The sequence below is a fragment of the Amphiura filiformis genome, unplaced genomic scaffold, assembly GCF_039555335.1.
Source record: "Amphiura filiformis unplaced genomic scaffold, Afil_fr2py scaffold_52, whole genome shotgun sequence".
NCBI lineage: Eukaryota > Metazoa > Echinodermata > Ophiuroidea > Amphilepidida > Amphiuridae > Amphiura > Amphiura filiformis.
Window position 1 is genome coordinate 476179 of NW_027305516.1, and position 18761 is coordinate 494939.

The following is an 18761-nucleotide window of genomic DNA, read 5'->3' on the forward strand; positions in this document are numbered from 1 at the left end:
TGGAGAGTACTGGCCAAGTACTAGATGCAGTAGATGAAGTTTTGGATAAGAAAACAGACATTTTGATGTGAAACGATGAAAACGAAAAAAAGAAATAATGATAAACACACTACGATGAGAAAATCTTATCTCTCCACAGTCCACAAACAGCAATTTTTTCTCATCCAATTTTTTTTTTTTTTTTTGGCTGTTTCTCATCAAAATGTCTGTTTTCTCATCATAACAAAATTTGTTAACAGTAACACCAAAAAACCTTATGCTCTAGTCTCACCTAACGGCTAATTATGTTCTTGGGTACCCGATTGAATTTTTGGGTGGGAATTCGGGTACCCCCCCCCCCCCAAAAAAAAGAAGAAAAAAAAGTTACACTAAAATTACTTGTTATTCAAGGTTGGAAATCGGAGAAATGCTGCTACTAAAAAAATCAAAGCTGGATAAAGTTGTAAATTTTAATTACTTTTGCTTCTATAGGACAGCCAGGGATGTATATGCATTGCTAGGATTTTTTAAGTAGCAATATTTCTCTGGGTTCCAACCTATCAAGTAATTTAGGGTCTATAACTTGTATTATGATTTTGTAAAAATTTAGCGGGCCGGGGACCGGACGTGTCCCCCCCCTGCTAATTCCACCGCATATTGGGTACATGGTTAAGTTGAAGGAATGAGGTTAGGCTTAAGGGGGTACTACACCCCTGCCCAATTTTGTGCTTATTTTTGCATTTTTCTCAAAAATTATAGCGCATTGGTGACAAGTAAGATATTTTGTATATTATAGGGGCAAGGACTACAACTACTGCACTGGAAATTTAAACTTCAGCATAGACAACAGTTGTGGAGTTACAGTCAAAAATGAGGGAAAACCAATATTTGATCAATAAATCAATAACTACTTCCCTTGAGTTGCTGAATTTTCAGTACAGTAGTTGTAGTCCTTGCCCCATACATATCTTACTTGTCACCAATGCGCTATATTTTTTGAGAAAAATGCAAAACTATGCACAGAATTGGTCAGGGGTGTAGTACCCCCTTAAGGGTTTGGTGAAGATTACATGGTAAAGGGTATAAACCCGGGTATAAAGGATAGCAGGAGATAGTCAAATGGATTAAGGGTACATCGAAGGGTGCCTGACTGACCTACAGATGCACTTTCTACATAAAATGGTCACAAGAAACTTGTATATTAATGCATCAACATTTATTCAGTTTTATTGCTATAGTTTAGAACAACTTGGTACTTAATTAATTCATGTGGTTTCAATCTGGTTGCAATCTTGAATACTACTAGTATATAGAGCAACCAGCAGCAAATACATGCTATATCAAAATGATTGTTGATAATAATAACAAACAGTTTCCAGTGTCTGTACAAGACTGCCTCATCAAAATACAACACAAGATCCATCTAGGTTTGTTCCGCTTATAATTGGCAAAAAAATGGGCCGTAACATCACATACAGATATAGATTCATTAGATTGGCATGCACGCACTTGGGCACAACACAAATACTACACGTAATGCGTGACTGACACATGCTTTTGTGAATTTAGGACTTTATTGACATGTGCAGTAACAAAAACCAAATAATTTTTGCCAATTATATAGCTCCGAACAAACTTTAATAACAGTTGATAAATTCACGATGATTTAATGTTGGATTTGGAAGAAGCAGGTTTTTCAATAATAAATATCGACAGGGCTACGTTCATTAAGTTTGGCTAACCAATGAGTCCCTTATAATTTTATCACAAAAATGCCATAAAAATGTTAGGAACTCTAAAATTCTTGTTTTTCACATTTTGGGGGGAAAATGGGAAAAATTTTACCTGATACCAAATGACCCATTTTTTTCTCAATTTTTTTGTACCCAATGACCCTTACCCTTTTTAAAAATAATATTTATAGGCGATAGGATAGGCCCCAACTCAAAGCTGGTAGGCACATACCTGTCACTTCTAAGTTGAGTGCCCCCCAATTCAATCATGTTACCGTTACCATCCCATGAAAGTTTCACAAAAGTTGTCACAAATGCATGCACATCAATTTATCTCAAAAATGGGCTATTCCAATTGAAACACTGCCATATCTCTGAAAGATTTTCAAAAGTCTTCCACAGAGGGAGTAAGTAAATAGGTCAAGGTCAATAAGCCTTACCAATTTCCTGTGTTTTCTAGGTAACAAATCATCCTAGATGTTGCAATCTTATCTTTATTTGAATTGTTTTATCAAAACAAACAATTTGATACCTCTTTTGGCAAAATCCGAGCACTTTGATGTTTTGACCACCATAGAGCCAAAAATGTGACCTTTGACCTTTCTGTTACAACTCAAGAACGGTACGTCCTACGGTCCTAGATAGGTCAAACTATACATTTTCTGAATCCTGAGAGAAATACATTAGAAATTTATGGTTTTCAACCCAATTCGAGTAACTTTGAAATTTGATCCTATGCAAAGTTTGATGACCTTTTCCCGCCAAAAGCTACTCCGAATTTAATTGCTATCATGCATATTTGTCATTTGTGCAGCCCATGATGTCAACTATCTCTGGTAGCAGTGCAGCTTTGCACCCATCCCCCCTAACTTTTACCAAACACCCCTTCTGAGGGGTCAGGCTCATATATGAACATTTTTAGGAAACCAACTTTAATTCTACTTTAAACCTTTAATGGTCTTAATTATAGGGTAATAAACATGTATCACTTGTTAGAGTGAAATAATGCACTTGTACTGAGATGTTGATGGGTCTAAATGCACAAGCCCCGAAGGGGGGGGGGGGTGCATTAGATGCATCAACATCTCTGTGCAAGTGCATTATTTTGTATAATAACAAGTATAGCAATTAGTGATACGCATTTATTAACCTATTTGATACACAAGAGAAAATCAAACCTGTAATTTTTGCTGTTTTAAAAATATTATCACTAAAAATGTTGGAAAATAGAAACAACTATATATGCATCAACCTGCCTGAAAAATTAATCAATCCTATGCGATGCTAACGCATGCGAAAGCACTACGCATAGTACGCACAATTAATGCAGTCCGCAAATTTTTCTAACCGCTTCTGATTGGCTGCTTTGATATATGAGTGTATGAAATAATTACACAAGTGATATTTGAATAGTTCTTTAGTGTGTTGCATCAAAATTCTCCAGCACTAGTCAGTCTGATGTTGAAAAGAATGCAGCACCCGACAATTGCCATGGCGTACAGGCACTTTATTCACTTTAGAGGCTGGTATCACCTAGAAACAAATGAAAGAGAGAGAGAGAGAGAAAAATATATAATCATTCTTATATAATTACACAGAATTTATGGTAATATTTTTAGTGTAAACTAGACAAGTTCAAGCATAGACGGTCAGCTTTTTACCAATACATATAGGCCTGTATTTTATTTCTAAATATTTTATTTATTTCCGCATATTTTTCTAACCTCTTCTGATTGCTGCTTTAAAAATATAGGTATTTAAAAAAAATTGAATGCATAATTGATATCACAGAGATCTAGTGGGTTAGTGTTCTGGTTGTAACAGTGCATGCCATAAAGCATTCATGGTTGCCAATCCATGACCATCCTCACAGGTTATTCCCGGGATTTGCCTGCTCGGAAAAGGGGTCTTTCCGTGAGACTGTGGAATATCTTACCAAAAAAGGGGGTCATTCAATTAGACCGGGAAATTTTTGGGTCAAAATACAAAAAAAAAATTTTTAATTTAAAGAAATATAATGAAAAAACACAGAGGTCACTCAGACAGAAATTTCCCAATATTTTTGAAAAAGGCGGTCTTTTGGTGACAGGAAAACAAAGGAGGGGGTCATTGGGTGAGAGGGATTTCGGTGAAACAAATAAAGGTGGGTCGTTGCGTGAGAGGGAGTTGAAAAATGGGGGTCAATGTAGCCACACATTCCTGTCACCCATTTTTAGTGAGTGTCTCCGACCCGGTGCCAGTTATCCTCCTGCATTCTAAGAACTTCCACTATTTTGAAGGCAAAATGCCAAATTTTGGGAAAATTTTCTAATCTCACAGATTTGAGGAATGATTATCATCCCATTCCCAAAAATTGGGAAAAATAGAAAAAAATTTCAATACCTATTTTATTCTTCCTCTGCTTCTGTGAGTGGGTTTTGAATCGGATTCATCAGCCATGGTTTTAAAGCATTAGCGGAGTCCCTACATCCATTCTCACAGCATTTTCAAAAGCTTAAGATAACTCTCCTGCAAAATATGACGCCCATGAGTGTGTATGCTGCTTGTCCAACGTACCACATTGAGGATTCTGTTGCAGACAAGTTGAACATTGAGAGTACATTTTCCTGTATTTGAGAAATTAGAGAAGATTGAAAATTTTAATAATCTTAATCATATCCTTGAAATGCAATGTAGTTTTCATTCCCTTAAAAGCCCATGCCCCTAAGTGCCTATCCAATGACTTTACAACAAGCAAACTGTGATATTCGTTAATAATCTGCACATGCAAATGATCTGAATCATGGTCTGAAACATATGACACACTGATATTTTGTGCCTTTTTTACGTATTGTTGATGGCTTTTAAAAGTTAAACAATGTAAAAAAAAATGCCCTGGGCGGTTAATGGAACTAATATGGTACATATTTTAAAATACCCAGGAAAGGGGAATCAAGTCCTGCTCAAGTGTGATGCCTGGGTACAAAAATCGAATATACGACCCCCCGAAGGACAGAAGCTTTAAAAAAAAGTTATGCCTCAAAGCCCATGGCAGTTTCAAAAACATGAGGAATTAGGTTTTTTTAAACTTTTTTTTAAGATTTAAAAAGAAAAATATTAAGACTGTAAGACGTCATTTTCAAGTGTTCAAAAGTACACAGCATAAAATTGTGGTTGATTTACACCATTGAAGTACAAATGTGACACGATCAAGGGAAATGAGTCGGATGTCGGTAATAGTGATATTGTTTTCAGCGATTGATAAATTGACGTAGTTTCACAAAGAAAAGTTGTATGTCCTCTTGAGAAAAATGTGTAAAACTCATTCTTGACCAGGGCCGACATGCGACTCATTCCTCTTGATCATGTCACAAATATCAATTGTTTTATGATGTCCTTCAGGGGGTCATGCATCCAATTTTTGTACCCAGGCATCACAATTTTTCATAAAATACATACATACCATGTAGTCCATATTAGTTCCATTAACCGCCCATGGCACTTAAAGTCATTTTGGGTGGGAAACTAGGAACTAATTTTTAACATTGTTTTTATACAACAATACGTAATTTATGAAAATTGTCATTCAGGTTCTAAAGGCAAAAATCATGTAAACTACTAAGGGTGTGATTTTCGGGTAATTTTTGTAGCAAGGTTCCCTACATGTAATTTACGATAGGTACCGGCCGGGTACCGGGAGACCATTTAAAGAAAATAAGTACAAATTTTACATTCCAATTTGACTTGATCCATCCCGAGTGCCCAGGTACCCACTATAAATTATAGGAAACCCAGGCACGAAATTACAGAAAATCGCAGCCTATAGTTAAGGCCGTGTAAAATTAATATTTTGGTTTTCGTCCCCCCTCCTCAATTTCTGGGATTTGTCAGATTTTTTTTTTTTTTAGATTTTTCAATTTTTTGACTTTGGAATGATTTATGAAATCTTCATACATATAAATAAGTTTATTAGAGAACAAGCATCACTTCCAAGTCTTTTTGTGGTACTCTAGGGGTTTATCCTCAGAATCTCACATTTGAAAAAAAGGGCCTCATCGCTTCCTCAAGCACTGTTGGAGAAGACCGAAAACTACTGACAGTGACAATGCTAATTTTACATTGAAAAAAAAAAAAAAAAAAACACCTCCTCCCTCATCAATTCATGAAAATCCTCTGGACGAGAACCAAAACATTAATTTTATACGGCCTAACATGATTTGTTCCTAACCTGAATGTCAATTTTAGGGTTTTGAAGTACAATGGCTGTTGCAAATAGATAACTATCTGCATAGACAGTACGGTACTTTTTCTGTTGCACTTGAAATTTTTATAGGCTGTATTCTTTTAAACAGCTATCATGAGACCAATGCAGGCCCAGCCTAATTGTGGCTGGAGACATATTGCCTAATTTAGATCATGGTACGGGTACAGTATTTTGCTGTAAACCTTTGAGTGTATTTTTGCAATGTTGACAAGTCGCATACGACAACACATATAATTACCAAATGATTTATGCCATGTTAATTCTGCTATGTTCGCATTGTGGGACCTACATGTACGCTTCACGAGTTAAGAGTTCCACACATCGTGGAAGTACACTCTCAGCAAATATAAACAAATTGCACAATAAAGGTCCTGCACACAGGCGCTGGAATGGGGACACCCTGTCAGTCTGAAACACTGTCAGTCTGAACCACCGGCACTCAGTCCGAATTTTTAGGGTGAGGGTTTGTTACAGAGCTACATCAGTACATGGCTCTGTCTTAGGGTTCCTAACCCTAAAAATTCAGACTGACGGTGGTTCTCACTGACGGGGAGACCCCGCTGGAATCACGCTTTATCAATCACAACACTTCGCTTGGCCAAACAAAATTTCAGCACTGTGCATGCACAATGTGCAAGGAGAGCTTCGAACTGGCAACACACATGAATGAAAATTATTCCTTTCATGTGATGTCAGTTTGAGTGCAAGTAGTGAATAGGCCTTGGCATTAAATTGTTCTAAGCTCTTTTACATATTTATTTGCAAAGACCTTTCACATTGCCCTGATTTGGTGCGGTTTACAACTGAATTTATACTTCATCGATGATCGACGAGCAATTGGTATATTTGACCAATAAAGGCACAGTGCACTTTCTCAACGCAAAAGCGCGCTCTATCATTGGCTAAAATTAAAACCAATCGCTAGCCTATCGCTCAGTGATGTACGTAGTATAAAACATGATGAAGTTGGGTCACGCGGGTTGTTGTTCGCCATGTTCGGGCATATTCTCTAACGCACGAATGCGAGGGCAATCCATCCGTGAGCAAATTCGTTGCTAGTGTTTCTTGAGCAAGCGGGTTGACTTGTGATTCTCAATTGAATCACAACCGTCGTGTGACCCCCGCGCACGCACGCTGGCATGACGCAGGTGTAACTTGTTTTTTATGCAAACGCGATCGGTCCACCAGAGTGCTAAAGGTCTTTGCAAAACAGTGTAATAAACTTTTAAACCCCAACTGAAATTAAGCTTAACTATGATGTACAATTAAGCTTAACTGATTAAGCTTACTTGCCATTTATAATTTAGTTTAATAACCAAGTTTAATAATAGTACCTTTCCTGTTGATAATGGCTGTAGACTTTCGACTGCATAACTGTCAAATTCAAGTGAAACCACAAGAAATTCCAAGTCTGCTGTACCGTACGTGAGTGCAAGCAGTGTGCAGTCAACCACTCAATGTGATGCATGATGATAATATCGAAGCACTTAGGGACTCAACCAGAGCAATTTTTCTGGGCCATTCCATTTATCCAGTGGGTGAATCCAGTCTCTTATACTCTCTCCTTTCGTGTATTTTTAGAATTTGCAGGTGATTCCCCAAAAACATTGCCATATTTGACAATAAAATCCAACCTTCCTATTAGTAGTGCATTTGTTTTGATTAACAATTTCCCGCCAAAATTTGACCTCTGAGACTTAAGATGAATCCCCACAAGTTAAGAGGCCCCCTGACCCCCTCTTAAGTTTAGAGGCAACTTAAGAAGGATATTCATCTTAAGTTGTTTTATAATATAGAAGATAAGATTAATCTTAAAGTTAAGAGGAGTTCAAGACTTAAGATGAATTAATTCATCTTAAGTCTGACTTAAGATGATCTTAAAGTTTTATGAAATAGGACCCAGGTGTTTGGATTTTTGGAAATGTAGACCTGGTTTTGTGTGAAAGTTGGCTTTGATGTAAAAAGTGGACTTTACCCCCCCCACCCCACCCTATGCATCTTATAGGCCTATATATATATATATATATATATATTTTAACATATTCATGTTACAAAAAATATATATCGTATCGTATTCACTTTGGACATTTAAAATCTTACACTAATTATCACTCACCATTACTCCTATAGAGAAAAGTTATATAGATGGGAAGGGTAATGTTTTTATCCGGTATTTTACAGTGAAATAATGTTTTGCCTTTTACTCTGTAACTTCTTTGTCACAGACAAATATCACTCATATGATAAATATAATTTTGCCTGTTTTGGATGAATGGCATTTTCTAAAATGTATTGAAATTATTTGATAAGAATATGAAAATGTGTTAATATATAAAAAAACTATTCCTAAAATGTATACATAAATTATTGCAAAACCAAGTATTTGTCCAGGTATTTACTACTAAGTTCAATGTTTACAAGTATTTCCCAGTATCAGAGATGCTGCCTTTCCTTCTCATGTCTGAATTCCTTCTTTTATTAAGTCAAAATGTCCGTACTTTTAATTATCTTTAGCCCATTTTTGAGACTTTTTATCAAAATTTACACATTGTTACAAGCTATTCCTATAGCATGCACTCTCAGAAAAAAGGTGCTACTTAGAACCTTTTTTTGTCCTGTATTTAGAACCCTAAACAGTAATAAGGTTCTAAAAAGAACCTTAAAAGGTTCTAAAATCCATTGGGTGTCAATTGGGTTCTTTCAACTTCTTTGTAGAACCAAAAAAGGTTCTGTAGCCAAGAAAAGGGTTCTTTGTAGAACCTTAAGCTTGAAGAACCCTTATGAATTTTAAAGAAAGAACCCTCAAAGGGTTCTTAGTAGAACAGAAAAAAGTTTTTTTATCCAAGAAAATTATTTTTTAGTACCAAAAAGGGTTAACACTACGTTTTACTTTTCTTAACTTTGTGATGAGTCCCTGAATGAATGAATTATTTAGAATATCCCCAGGCCTATTTAAATCTTTAAGGTTCTTTATAGAACCTATTTAAATCTTTAAGGTTCTTTATAGAACCTTTTAAGGTTCTTTTTAGAACCTTATTACTGCTTAGGGTTCTACATACAGGACAAAAAAGGTTCTAAGTAGCACCTTTTTTTCTGAAGGTGTGTAAATAATTTTTTGTTATGTTGAATCTTTGTTTTCCATATACCATGTATACATTTCCTAAAAGCTCTTTTGTTACTTTTGACGAGATGGTGCCGGTGGTAATACTAATTCAAAAACTGCTCAATATAAGTAGTTATAAGTGACCCTTCCTGCATTCTTATAAATACTGTAATTAAAACATTAAAAAAATATGAAGCTACCGGTATTGAGGATGAAAGGCTTTTTTAAAATACTTATTCAATTGAATATGTCGGTCAGCAGACAACAGTGTGAGACAAGAAATATTATTGCCCAATACGACCTGTATACAATATGGAATGTCATAACTTCATGCATCTTGATCTACATACTACATGTAGTAGATATAAATAGCGTTTGAATTACGCGGCCCTGTGGTGAACCTGGCTAGGGGTCAAAGGCTAATAGCATTTTCAGAGCTAGTGTAACCATAACCATGGTAACATGTGCAAATACTGGGGTATATTATAAATGAAATGTAAATTTCCCTTTTCATGTGATGAAAGAAATAACGTTTGAAAATATAACATGTATGCCTATAATCCCTACAAAAATATTGGGCAAAAGAACATCTGTAAGTATATTGCACTGTGTTTTTCTAATATTGGGAGTTTTACTATTGATGATAAATCCAATGGCACAGACAATCTGAAGAAAATAATATTAGACTACACTTGAATTAGTACTGTTTTGTATTCATGAATTTCATATAGGTCTTACTTAGTTATGTGTAGGTCAAGAGTAAATAATATATGTTGTTGCTCTTCTGGGCCAAGTTTTCAACTTGTTGTTGACCACCATTTTTCAACTGCCTCTCATCAAATGATCCCGGAATTGATCCCTTCAATCAATTAATTTCGCGTCCCCTCCTCAATTTCTGGGATCAGTCCATATTTTTTTCCCTCTATTATCATATTTAATTTTAAGGTTAGGCCTAATGTTGCTAAACAAGTTAAATTTTCACCATGAATCACTTGCAAGTATTTTTGTAGAACTTTAAAAGAGTCTAACCCTTGGCCTCCTTCATAATCTTAAATATAAAAATAAGGGCCTCATCATTTTCCTGTTAGATACTGAAAACTGCTAGCACTGTCAATATCACATGGAAACTGCAGTATTTTTTTTCATTTAGCAAAAAATTATAAATGTTGGGACATGAAACAAATTGTCAAATTATGTGGCCTCACCAAACACAGCCCCCCCAATTTCTGATAATCCAAAAAGTATTTTTCTTCAAAATAATATAATATTTCCTCCTAAAACTTTCCATGGCTTTTTGAAAAAAAATCCAAATTTCGTCAACTTTTATATTTTGACCTCATTGTCCCCACTCCGACGGAAAGGCCTAGCTCATTTTGATAAAATGTTTCCCGTGACTCTCACACCCCCTCCTAAACCTGTCAAATCCTTCCATTTGTTCACCATGTATCCGAATGTGTTATTTTAAAAGGCTTATTTCTAGCTCTATGATTACATTCTTGTTAAACTTCTCCTCCTACCCCTCATACAGCCCCCGGATACAGCCCTCCAACCACCACCCTATGCACCCATGTCAATGCATATGTATGGGCTTATCCCCAAAGTATTCTTGGGCGGAGTCATCTTCCACAGCATGGGCACATTATCATTTTTACTGTAGTGGGGTACTGGGGTGATTTATGTTTGTATGTCTGTGCAAGTGCCTGTTCATACATGTATATTGGTGAGGATGATCAAATCCACAGCCTATTCCCCACATCAAAATGTAGATTTTTGTTTGCATCAGTAGAAAAATTATTATCATTGACCCTATGAATGCTATGTGAAAGTGAAGACCTGAGCGCAAGTAGACTGTAAGTACAAAAATGATATATCGATCAATGTTATAGACATTTACTTGGTTGATATACAAAATGATTCTTCTTGCCTATACCCATGTACCTGAGAAGTATCAATGTTATGGCTTTTTTGCGGTTTCCAAATTAGCTTATTTAAAAAAGTTTAAACGATCATATCTCAAGTTTAACTTTTCTTATTTCTAACAAACTTGAAATTGCTTACCGAGAGGAAGCTTTCTTCCAGTATTCTCTTGGACGTCTTCAGCCCCAATATCTCAAGATGCCAATATGGACGCTCAGGTCTTCAAGTGTAGACATGAATTAAAGATGTGCATTGTTTGAATTTTCAAGCCAATCCTCTGCAAGTTATTTTAGGGACTGTGCATGATGAGTGATTCTTAATGTTCTATTAAAATTGCTTGCTCCTCCCTTTCATTATGCCAAAAAAAGCCTTACTGCCCTTTTTAACATGCTGAAAAATCTTTGCCACGCCCCTGCCTAAAAATCGTTGCCCTTTGTTTACACATGTTAGATTTTGGGGAACCCCAATTTAAAACCTGAAATTATCATGTGATGTGAGTGCATCAAAAGAACATTTTGCATATTTGAGCATTTCATGATATGTTTTACACGGCTTTTTAGGGTTTAATATCGAAATGGTGCCAAATATCTGTGCCAAAAATCCCCTTTTAGCCTGCCACTTTTCACCATTCCATGGGTATACATAATTATTGAACCACCCTTACAGTCTATGGTGCACTGTGCACATTATTTTGGGCATAAAAGGTGAAAACCGCACGTCTGTGAAGAAATCGTACCATCCTGTAAATTAAAGGTGGGTAACCTGATTGACAATCTCATCCCCCACTTTACCTCATCAAAATGCTGATTTTGGTATCAGATCTAGATGAAAGCTCATATTTTCTCATAAACTTATTGTAATTTGGCGTTCTGAATTGGGTATTTCCGAAGAAATCGTCAAAAAACTAAAAAAAAAGTCTCAAATATGGTATACCACATTTGAGACTAATTAGGCAGTTTTTTGATGATATCTTCGGAAATACACTGAGTTGGAACTTCTAACTTTAATATGTTTATGTGGAAAATAGGGCCTTTCACTTGAAATCAATATATTACATGATCATGATGATTATCATTTAAAATAAAAACACTGTAGACTACCAAATATATCACGCTGTATAAATGTCAGTAATTCCATTAGGAATTAGTCACATTTACAAAAAACATTTACATGTTCCTTTTGCATGAGTGCTTGAAGGGATGACATTTTATGTTATACATAAGTTTTTGATTAGAATTTTTTATATATTTAAATATATCAGGTCACCTTCCTTTAATTGTCAGGTCAATCAGGAGATATTGGTCAAATCAATACTTTGATGTAAACACATCATAGCAAACATGACAAAAATAGCCCTAAACTTTATTGTGGAAGACCTAAATATTTCCATCAAAATGACACGTTTGAATAACACCCCCCCCCCCAATTTTCCTCGCCAATTCATCTGTGAACATTTGATGAGTGCATAAAACCTGTATGGTATTTGAGGGCAGTGAATGTGACACACGACCAGCACACGACTGGGCTATATAAATACTATCAATATTTCCCAATGGGACATTTACTCTAGGTCAAGACACTGGCTTGATTTTTATATTCCACAACTGACTAAACTGAACTCATTGACTGACTCATTGACTGGAAAGTAATTGTAGATTTGAAAATAGCTATGAAGTTAAGAAATGTAAATCACTGTAAACATTGACTATATAGACAACATGCTCCTACTTTTCAAATTGATAAATATGATATTTACAAAAGCTATATTACAAAAATACTAAACACCGAGCTGAAATTTAAAAAGGACATTTCAATTAAAATTGATGCAATTTTGGATTCACTACAGCTATATTTGACACCAAGGAAATACCAATAAGACAGCGTTCAAACTTTGACTTACATTTGGCGGACAAATGTGTGAAAAAAAATGGGGTGAAAACAATAATTCTTGATTGTTTGTATGTTTCCAAAGATAAAATAGCATCTAGTTTCAGATTTTGGCACTTAAACCTCCCTATTTTTGTAAATATTTTTGAGGAAAAAAAAATCAATTTTTTGTCCGATTTTGGCCGAAAATTGCTGTTTTGGGTTGACAAAAATTTTGACTTGCTAATTTCCTGTGAGTGTATGAACATGAACACTATCAAATAGTGCCTAATTTTTTTATGCTAATTGGGTAACAACGGTACAATATTATTTTAAAAGCATTGAATGGGATCCATATATTTCTATATTTTCGTAGCAGGAGTAGAAACTCAAAGGTTCGGGTGACAATTGATTTGGAAAAAAGTATGATATTCGCCTCATTTTCTATTTGAAAAGGCCATATCTCCACAATGGTATGAGCTATCATTTTGCCCAGTATATTTTTCAATAGCTAAATGGTGATATAACATTTAAGTAAGCTAGATTTACAGAAAAGAAAATAACTTGCAGTATGCTACCCAAACCCTAAGAATTGTGAGGGCATCAAAAAATTAATGGATTTTTGCTACCAAAACTTGCAGTTCACTAGACCTTCCTTTAAAATCATTACAACCACTTGACCTTAGAGTAGTCTATACTGTGTATGTAGGCATAGTGGTAATGGAGATGTAGCTGTGTAGCAATATACTAAAATTTCACATTACAATACATTAAAAACAATATTGAACACAATTCAATAAACAGACACATTATGGAGGAAAATGCTGGAAGGTGTATGGCAGCTCTTCCGTTGATATTATAAGTTACCAAACAATGAAATTTGAAACCTAAATAAAAATGCAAGACACCAACCAATTTGAGACAATGATGATGCTCAATGAGGACAAATTAACTGAGTTTTATATTCAATAACCATAACTTAACATGAGACAATGGTGCTCAATCAGGACAAATTAATTCTATATTCAATACATATACAAGTGAATCATTCTCCCTTGCTCGTGTCAGATTATGTCAAATAATGCGTCTGCTGGCCCCATGGATTCCACTGTTCTGTTTGTGCGTGCACAACCTATAGATAAGAAGTTTTATGGGGCAGAAAAGATCTATTTGCTATAGTAATTTTATATTAGCCTGACACCTCTTGCATATTGAGATAGGTAGGATATAATGTGATCAGATGGGCACAAGGATCCTAGCTGATCCTCTCAGTAATAAGTGCTATCCCTTCATGCATTGCAGTGCAGTAGCGTGTCCAGGGGGGGAGCTTTGGGTGCTGAAGCCCCCCGCACTTTGTTAAAAATCATGTAAAATCAGCCGTTTTTTAGCGATTTTAGCCATAAAGCCCCCCGCATAAATCTGAAAAAGGGGCTGAGCCCCCCGCAGGAAAAGATCCTGGACAGTGGACAGTGGCAGTGGATCTAAAAAAACTGAAAATAACTAATAAGAGCACTCAGATATTGGGGCATGTGGATAGCTTCTGAAAATGTATTTAAAGCATTGAGCTTCTGTATTAAGGTGGCTGTGTACTCTCAGACATGCATGGAGTAAAAGTGCTATAACTTTGTAATTATTCACGCAAGACATATAAAAGTATACATTTTTTTTATAAAGGCAGGACATCAATGAATCTCAAAATAAATACAGATTTGGTGTAAAAAAAGGTACATCATAACAAAAAAACAATCTTCCCAAACATTTTTGTTTTGTTTTTCTTAATCTTGGGGCACAGTATTCCACAAACTGTTTTTTTAGTTTTTTGATATTGACCTTATTTTTTTTCTAAGTAAACACTATCCACTTGAAGTATGCATGTCTATTATAATGCTGCAATTTAATCTTTGTAAAGAAAATCTGATGTTGAAACAAAACGAGTTTATATGTTTCCTCATTTCTTTCTCAACAACACAATCATGTTTTCATCACTTCTTGTTTGTACTCTATGATATTGAAACTGAAGAGATTATTCATCATTCCTCCTAAATTGATCAAGTAAAAATCCCATTGAAATGTTTGTGAAACGGGCAAAGCAGTGCACATTGCGAATATATAGAATCATGACCATGCCCATATGTAGCCCAGCTTGCTTGCGTAATGTTATGCCTTATTTGGCAGGTTAATGCGCTGTTCCCATCAACAATGTAATCCATTCTCCTCTGTCTTCAGCTGGTCATAGACCCTGCTTTAACTCCACAAGCGACTGTCTGTCCTTCATCAGGCATTTCCATTTTTGTGTGTTCTTTGTTTCTTAATTCCTTCCCTCCTTCCGCTATTCCATCTATTCCAGTCCAATTCTTCTTTCTGATTGTATATAAATCTTATACGTCTTCTGTCTTTCCAAAGTACTGTTTTCTCCACACCCATATTTCGCAAGCTTCCAGTTTCATCACATGTATCCTCTTTCTGCAGTGTCCATGTCTCAGCTCCATGTCAGGCCACACTCCAAACTACTGCTACAACTCGTATCTGTTTATGTCCTTCTTGTAAGCTTTGGAAAGCAGAGTTTTCTTTTGTTTGTCATGCCAGTCTTTGCTCTAGTCTTCGAGCTCTAGTACGACTCTTCCCATGCTGAGTTAATTGCTTTTTCTGCTGTCCATTTATGGTGATGCTTAAAATTTGGCCCACATCATGTCTCCACCACTTTGGATTATTCCCACTTGGTCCAATCCCATTTGGTCCAATCCCACTTCGTCCAATCCCATTTGGTCCAATGTCCCACTAGGTCCATGTCCCAATAGGGCCATGTCCCACTAGGTCCATGTCCCACTAGGGCCATGTCCCACAAGGTCCATGTCCCACTTAGGCCATGTCCCACTAGGGCCATGTCCCACTTAGGCCATGTCCCACTTAGGCCATATCCCATTTGGACCCGTACATAGGCCTAGATGTACATAAAAAGATGAAAAGGTTTAGAAGAACAGAAAGGAAAAAAATGAGATGATGTAGAAGGAGCAGAATAAGGTGGATGAAAAGGGTGACGAATAGACATGAAGGAAAAGAGAAGGAATCAGTAGGACAAAGGAAGGAGATGGAGACTGAAGGAGAAGAAGGGATTGTTTGCCAACATAATACCGGAGACTATGAACAGAAATGACCCATAAATGATGATCTTTGGCTTGTATAATAATTATGTGCATAATCATACGAAAGTGGCATTTTATCATAGGCCTATGTAATTTGCATAGTTCGCATTATATTATATAGACCATTTAAGGTTTGTAAATTGTGTGAACGCACATCGTCACACACCAATTTTGCAAGAAAAATGAGAGTATCTTCTATCATGCACGATATAAGTTGACGAAAAAAAGATACCCTGTTCTACGTCGGTCGGCCTTTTTTTTCTTTTTTTTTTTTTAATGACCCAAAAAATCACCAAAATTTGTAAATAATTTGCAATTTGAGAAAATACAAATACACATTTTTTTTCCCCAATTTGTTCAAACTCTGGGTCGGTCGGGCCCGTAGAACAGGGTTTTCTTTTTTCGTTGCCTAAAAACAAAAACGAAATTGCTCCTTTCAGACTCAAATCAAAATGGGTATATACCATTAGACTCTGAAAACCAAAAATGAAATTTGTCATCTAAGATTCACATGACCACAACCAAATCTTGCAACAAAAGAAAGAACTGCTCTATTACAATAAACTCTATAACATCCACGATATAGTCATCAAAACCCCAAAAATGCATGATAAAGCTCAACATGTATATAGCATACTCGTAGATATGTACAACTCCAAATATATCAAGGAAGATGGGCCTTTCTTGACCCATATATAACAAACTACACATGCCTTTTACCAGAAGTCCATAAACCACCTCCAGATAACTTACTCTTCCATGCACATCCTATTATAAGCCTACTAATTATTAGTCATAATGGACCTACATCCAAAATATCCACATGTTATGACTATTTCTTAAAACTTATAACCTCAAAACAATCTATATAATTATGTGAACGATGCTTCTGACATCATAAACAAACTAGAGGCTAACAAACCAGTCCCACTCTAATATCTCACTAGAAATAATAGTTGGCACAGCTATATACCTATACTGAAACATTATTAATCTGAAGCAATAGGTATAGCATGCAAAGCCTTTGAAAACTCCAGGTTAATAACATGTTTTAACAAACCACCAACTGAACAACTTAGAAATCTTTTTAGTCTCGTTCTTGAATACAACACCTTTTTTTAAAAGAAAAATGGCATGGTCATGCATGGGACCCACTCTCAGTGCAACTTTATCCAATCTTACATTATATTCTCAATTACTGGATATACTTAGACGACTGTGATCCTATACCAAAGAACAGAAGAACTTAGACAGACATTGACTATGGGGACCTAAAATTATTTTCAGGGCCCCCTTTTGGCCATAAAAAAATGTATGTCAACTCCATAGAAAATATGGTGTAAACTCATGTTCTGCGAGAAAATATTTTGGTGATTTTTTAATGAGCCTCTACAGACGGATTAAAATATTTAAGACCCCCTTTTTGCATCAGCTCCCACCCCCCCCTTACAACTATAGGCCCTACTATGAAAACTAAAACAAGTACTGAAAATGACCAAAAACAAATATTATAACCATAGTGGGACATGGCCCTAGTGGGATATGGATCAAGTGGGACATGCATGGCCCTAGTGGGACATGGCCCAAGTGGGACATGGACTTAGTGGGACATGGCCCTAGTGGGACATGGCCCAAGTGGGACATGGCCCAAGTGGGACATGGCCCTAGTGGGACATGGACCTAGTGGGACATGGACCTAGTGGGACATGGACCTAGTGGGACATGGACCTAGTGGGACATGGACCTAGTGGGACATGGACCTAGTGGGACATGGCCTAAGTGGGACATGGCCCTAGTGGGACATGGACCTAGTGGGACATGTCCTAAGTGGGACATGGCCCTAGTGGGAATGACCTAAGTGGGACATGGCTAAGTGGGACATGGACTAAGTGAGATTGGACTAACTAGGTCTGGACAAAGTGGGATTTGGACCAAATGGGATTGGACTAAGTGGGATTGGACCAAATGGGATTGGACCAAGTGGGAATAGCCCACTACTTTGAACTTCTTTACATGAATTTTCATGTCATATTCTTTCAATCTTCCATTCAAGCCTTCCATCAATCTTTGTAGACCTGTACCATACTTGCTTGGCCATCTACAAATCGCTCATCATCCAATAACTCCCCTCCAAAAGTACATACTCTTGTGTTCTCCCCATCCTATTTACTCTACATTATCATCTATCGTCAAATAATACTATAATGCAGAAAAGATCAGGTACAGTCCTGGGTTATAATAGACACCCTTGACACACTCCTCTCCAATCTACTTGGGTTTGAAACTCCTCTGCCACTTGTCCCATGTATTGTTAGGTTATTTAAAATATTCAGCCACTTCAGTCAAACATGGCCAACTCCAATCCCCTTCAGAATGTCAGACAATGGCTTACAGCTTCAGTTCACTAAGACTGCATGTCTAACTATTTGCTAACACAGGGTAGAAAAATAAAAACATGCTGAAGTATCAATCTCATTCATGCCCTTTCCCATGCAGGAATGATATTTAACAAAGGCACCATTAATTAAGATAAATCTTCAATTTAAAATTGGTCACGGACGGACAAAATAAGTGTCACAGACGGACATTTTAATTTCAGGGGGTCTATTTTAAAGATGACTAATCTCTTGATGCTCAATCTTTGCAAAGAAACAAACATTAAGTGGTTGAACATATATATATAAAGCAAAAGATGCATTCAGTTCACTTTCATTGATACTTTATTCACTACTGAAAATGGTGTCAGGAATATTGGTCCCCAGCCATTTTGAGACACT

General features: G+C 36.3%; 1 long non-coding RNA gene across 1 annotated transcript; it reads right to left on the reverse strand.

Annotated features, from left to right (window-relative positions):
- Positions 1-529: 529 nt before the first annotated feature.
- Positions 530-7425, reverse strand: LOC140144403 (uncharacterized). The gene is made up of 3 exons (XR_011857882.1): positions 7290-7425; positions 4095-4318; positions 530-3245 (listed from the first exon to the last, which is right to left on the reverse strand). It is a non-coding gene; the product is annotated as an uncharacterized lncRNA (long non-coding RNA).
- Positions 7426-18761: the final 11336 nt, after the last annotated feature.